This window comes from Parasteatoda tepidariorum, chromosome X1 (assembly GCF_043381705.1).
Source record: "Parasteatoda tepidariorum isolate YZ-2023 chromosome X1, CAS_Ptep_4.0, whole genome shotgun sequence".
In the NCBI taxonomy this organism is placed as follows: Eukaryota; Metazoa; Arthropoda; class Arachnida; order Araneae; family Theridiidae; genus Parasteatoda; species Parasteatoda tepidariorum.
Window position 1 is genome coordinate 29,897,447 of NC_092214.1, and position 4,764 is coordinate 29,902,210.

Sequence of the window (4,764 nt, forward strand, 5' to 3'; positions counted from 1 at the left end):
CTTTAAATCCTTTAATTAGGAATATTTTTAATGACTTGCGTAGATAGCATTTGCTTCCACGCGCAGTATATCAAATGTATTCACTTTCTGATTCACTTTTTTGTATTCACTTTCGATGTTTACAATTGGCAAACTTAAAACCAAACAACCGGAACAACTTTCGATACAATGGTCGCAGTTTCATAAATTCGATCATATATTACACAGCATGAGGCTCACACGTAATATATCTCATTTAATTAGACATAACAATTAATATGAAACTAGACACGAAAAAGTACTTTCTCTTACATAAATATTCAAGATAAGTTTTTTTTTAAATTTTAGAGCAACTTTAGTTTTGATCCCTTCACCCCCCTCCCCGAAAAAAAAAACACCGATAAAATTTAAAAGAAAAAAAATAATGGCTTTACCTAATGGCTTTACCTAAATTCTTTACCTAAATATGTTAATATGTTCTTTAGGTAGAGCCATTATGCTTCTAATGGCTTTACCTAAAGAACATATTCTGAAAATTTCTACAAAATCAAATATGTCAAGTATCCAACCTCGCCTGATTTGCCCAATATTTATAGAAACTGAATCTTGAGTCTTACTGGTTTAAAGAAGAATATTAATTAAATTATTCACAATTATATCCGAGCAAAAATAATTGTCGAATGAATATCATGACAATTACTTAAATCATGGTTTATCTCAAATGCAATGTTTCACATTTAAACAATTTTGAGAATTGCTTGATTGAAATATTGAAGAACATGGAAAATCATTGAAACTATTGAAAAAATCAGTACTAAGTTATAAATTATTTTGGCTATAATTAATAATTAAGTTATAATTAATAATTAAGTTATAATTAATAATTAAGTTATAATTAATAAAATAAGTTATAATTAATTTTAGTTCGCAAGTTGTAAAAAAAACTATTTAGCTAAGTTGAAAAGTTGATCAAAAATAATGCAATAAAATTAATTTATTATTAGAAATGGTTTTCTATTAAATGTTTGTTCACTATAGAATTTTCTTATGCGATATGCATATATAGATGTGTTTATATACAAAATATATATTATTGTCTAGTTCTTTTCCTACACGGTTCTGCATAATTTTAATATTTTCAGCTAATATATTTGTTAAAATTCATATCTTCATCAATGTTATAATATAATATGCAATTTTAAATAAAATACTTTCCTTGTTTAATAATAAATAACTATATAAATATATTTTTCATGGAATTATCTAAGGTTGGCCCGTTTTGTAATTAGTTGTGTTCGAATTTCTAAGTAAATTAATTTTCAGTTTTTCTTAATTGTTATATTTTGAAGAGCCTTTCGAACCACGAAGATTATGACACAGTAGAAACTGATTATTGACCACAAATTACTCCCATTAATTTTTTTTAAAAATTTTATTGACAAATTAAAGTATTAAAATCAATTACTCTGTTTAAAGTAATATCAACAATCGAAATCAATTTGTTTATTGATTAATGAACCAAAACTTAAACTTTTTACAGTTCTTGGTATTTTCCATACATGCTTTGGGTCACTGTCTGATTTTCTTCTAGCAATTGGTTGTTTATTGAAACATTCATATCCGAAACATTAGGGGTCATAATTTTTTAAAGTTTTTTCTCCAATCATGAACTTACAATAAGTAAAATGGTAGCATCTTAAAGTATATTTTAACTCGTGCGTAAAAAAGTTAGCCCACGAGAGGTGAAGGACTCACCCCCATTGGGGAGGGGGATTGAAATACCTGACTTAACTGACTTGATGTGATTGGTTTGTAGGGTCCATCCCCTTCTGCATGACACAGTTTGAGTATAAATGCAGGTCCTTTTTGTTTTCTAAATCAGAAAAAGTTGATCCAAGCTGAGGTTTCAACTTATCTCAGATTCAACACCCATTGAGGTAAATATGGTTTTGTTTATACACATTATTTATTACTTTTATACATTTTGTCAGAGAGATTTTTCGGCATACATTTGTGAAATTAAATTAAAATGTTATTTTATTTTTTTAATCATCACCTTAAAGAAAAAGTATCTATCTATCTATCTATCTATCTATCTATCTATCTATCTATCTATCTATCTATCTATNTATATATATATATATATATATAAATATATATAATAAAATACGTTATTTGGTTTGAATATTTTTTTACATATATAAAAACGAATAAACAGATGATTCTTAGTTGCAAAGTATTTTTGTAATTTTTTTTTGATAGTCTGATACTAAAATCTATTAATGGAAAAAAAAGTTGATTTGTTATCATTGTACACATTTGTAATGTTACGTTAAAATATATTATTTTATTTAATTTCATAATTTTTTAAGTAATTATTCAAATAAAAATTTAATTTGTTATTACTGTATACATGTGTAATGTTAAATTGAAACATATTATTTTATTTAATTTCATAATTTTTTGTATCAAAATGCTTTGAATTGTTTCTAAAAATTTAATAAAGTTACTTGAAATTTTTTCATGAATTAATAATAAGAAAAAAAAACAGATACAGTCTTGAGCCAGTTTATTTTTCATAAATTCTTTCAACCTTTGGCTGTATCATATTACTTTAAAGATATACGTAAAACTTTTAAGAGACAGAAACTGTGATTCAGAAAAAAACTGTGATGTATCTAGTTCATATAAACCATTATAAATCATTATTATAAAAATATATTTCGAATTTCTTAAGTCATTTGTGCTTAGTTGATTTTAAGAGAATTCTCAAATAAATAAGGAATCCAATTCTAAGATATATTCTTTATTTAAATCCAATTAATACTAAATTAATATTCGCATTAATGTTATATAGGGTATAATTGGAAACTTTTTACTGGTATGAAATGTAGTATTTGATTTTTATTACCATCTATGTGCCACACGGATAATATTTTACTGTTACATCATGTTACTAATGAGTATGAGTTACTGTAATGTCTTACATAGGATAGAACATATATTGACTTTATTAATATATGTAACAGCATTGACGGATAGTTAATATTATAAAATGTTCAATTAAATACCTGAAGTTTATCATTTGTCTTAATATATAATGTAATTTAGTTTTGGCTCTTATGACATATTGTGCATATAAATTTAATTCACCACATAAAAGGATTATTATTAATAACAAATAATTGTTTGTACTTGTGAATAACTGGTTAAAATTATAAATTTGAAAAAAGAAATAACACGAATAGATTACATTTATTAGACTGATTGATTCACATAATAAATTTTATAATCGATTACACTTGTTCACATAATAAATTTTATAAAATTACAAACATGTCATTATATTAATAGATCGTATTCGTTAGTATTTACGGTAGTCAAGTACTATACATATTGATTAGTTATTATAGTACATAAATTTTTTTTCACATTAACTTAAACATACATTAATAATAATTTTAACCTTCGCTAGAAAAATAACTTCAAATTTGTATCTAATCAGTAATTGCATAGTGTTTAGTAATTTGGGTTTATTTTTTAAAGAAAAATGTAATTATTATATTTAAATTAAATAATTTTCTATGATTTCTTTTCAAGTTAATTAGAATTTTGGGAAAAATTAACATTTTAAATAGTGGGTATTGAAACAATTTATTATTACCTTAATATTTATTACCCACCCACCAAGCTGTCTTATTTAAAATTATTCCTATGTATTCTATGTTATCTTACATTTTAGTGTAAAAAGTTTTCCTTCTTAAGCATCTTCTAGTCTAGATCCGAGGGACAAATTTTACTCAAAAAATAAATAACTTTACTTTGGCGATTATGCATCAAATTTAGATTATTTTGAATACTTCATGATTTTAATTATTTCTCATAAATTAAGATGTCAATATGTGCATTTTGTTTTTTAATTTAATGGAAAATGTACAAAATCAAAAACCGAACACCTTTTTTAAAGTTTCAACTTAATGATAGAAATTTTGCGAACTAAAATGAAAGCCTGGTGGTCTAAAAGTGCTTTTGACGATATTTCTAGTGCTTAGACGATATTTTAAGTCACGAAATGAGATACAAAAACATACGTTTCCTGAACTTTTTTTCGATATATTTAAATTCTTAACGTTTAAAATATGGGGAGAAGCCAAAATCTGGAAAATCTTGTCTCAGTTGTTTAGGCAGAAAAACGATCGAAAGCTTGAACCTCTTAATGTTAGCTTCACTTTTTACTTTTATAGCTATAAGCTTGCAACGACTTAAGCAATTAAAAATATTTTTTTACATAGAATTGCAAAACTCGTTTATTGAAAGATAAACTTATGAGAATAATATATTTTAAAATTATTTGTAGTTTTTATTATTTAATTTATTAATGGTAAATTTTTACTAAAGTAAAATGTACTAGTTTTTAAAACATTTTAACCTATATAATTTCTTAATGAAAGTAAAACACAAAATTTAAGTAAATTTGGCTGAATACAATTTTTAGTAAAAGAAATTTAAAAAAGCAGTAAATCTGAATTTACTTTATATCACTTTAAGTTTTCGTTCAGTACTTATCAAAAATAAATTTCAAATTAAACTTTATAAAAAAAGTTAACAACACAACTGAAATTTGAAAACATTTTTTTTTCATTTTAAATTTAATACGTGATGTTTCAAATTTAACGTCGATTTAATCTAGGAAAAGTTAAAAGAATTTTATATTTTATGGTTTTTCTTTAAATTCTAATGTGTAGCATTTAATTGGGGAATATTCACAGTGATAAATGCTAAAAA

The 4,764-nt window shown here is 24.0% G+C and overlaps 1 protein-coding gene across 1 annotated transcript in view; it reads left to right on the forward strand.

Moving 5' to 3' along the window:
• Window positions 1-1,855: 1,855 nt before the first annotated feature.
• The window catches only part of LOC107449551 (probable cytochrome P450 49a1), a 46,277-nt gene continuing 43,368 nt past the window's right edge, over window positions 1,856-4,764 (forward strand). The window contains exon 1 of the mRNA XM_043043969.2: window positions 1,856-1,916. The gene's annotated coding sequence lies outside the window, so the exon portion shown is untranslated. The remainder of the gene's footprint in view (window positions 1,917-4,764) is intronic.